Here is an 837-nt window from a genome sequence, read left to right on the forward strand (position 1 = left end):
ATGTGACGGGATAACTCGACGAGCAGCGGACCGATCTCGATCTGAAATTCTGAAATGTTGTTCTGAAAAGCCTGAGTAAAGTCTGTCGTCAAAGTATTTCTGTATAATTGTCTTAAACTCCCAAACAGCAGGAAGTGACGGTTTTGTTCTCTTTGACTCGTTGGATGGAAACGGTGCTTTATTCGCAGATGTCTTATGCGATATTCCAGTTTTGCGCATAAGTTTAATTTGAATCTTTGGATGGAAACATAGCTAACGATCACATCACATGAGCGAGTCTCTCTCAGAGCGCTGACAAGCTCAACCGAGAATGCTTTCAGAGTGCAAAATAAATGAGACCACAACTCCACAATAACTAGAAACAAAAAAAACATTTACACCGCCGTTCAAAATAACAGTTTTTTATTTTAATATACTTTCAAATATAATTTATTCCCGTGACGCAGAGCTGTATTTCCAGCATCATTCCTCCAGTCTTCAGTGTCACATGATCTTCAGAAATCAGTATAATATGCTTATTTATTATGATTTTTTTTTTTTTGGAACCTGTGATACTTTTTTCTTTGATTCTTTGATGAATAAAAAGTTAAAAAGAACAGCATTTATTTAAAACAGAAATCTTTTCTAACAATATAAGTCTTTACTACCACTTTTAATCCATTTAACACATCCTTGCTGAATTTTTTTCCTAAAAAAGAAAAAGAAAAAGAAGAAATTTACTGACCCCAAACTTTTCAATACTAGTGCACAACAATTTCCAGCACTGATAATAAATCAGCATATTATACTGATTTCTGAAGATCATGTGACACTGAAGACTGGAGGAATGATGCTGAA

Source organism: Sinocyclocheilus grahami, unplaced genomic scaffold (assembly GCF_001515645.1).
Source record: "Sinocyclocheilus grahami isolate Dianchi unplaced genomic scaffold, SAMN03320097.WGS_v1.1 scaffold245.1, whole genome shotgun sequence".
Taxonomy (NCBI): Eukaryota; Metazoa; Chordata; class Actinopteri; order Cypriniformes; family Cyprinidae; genus Sinocyclocheilus; species Sinocyclocheilus grahami.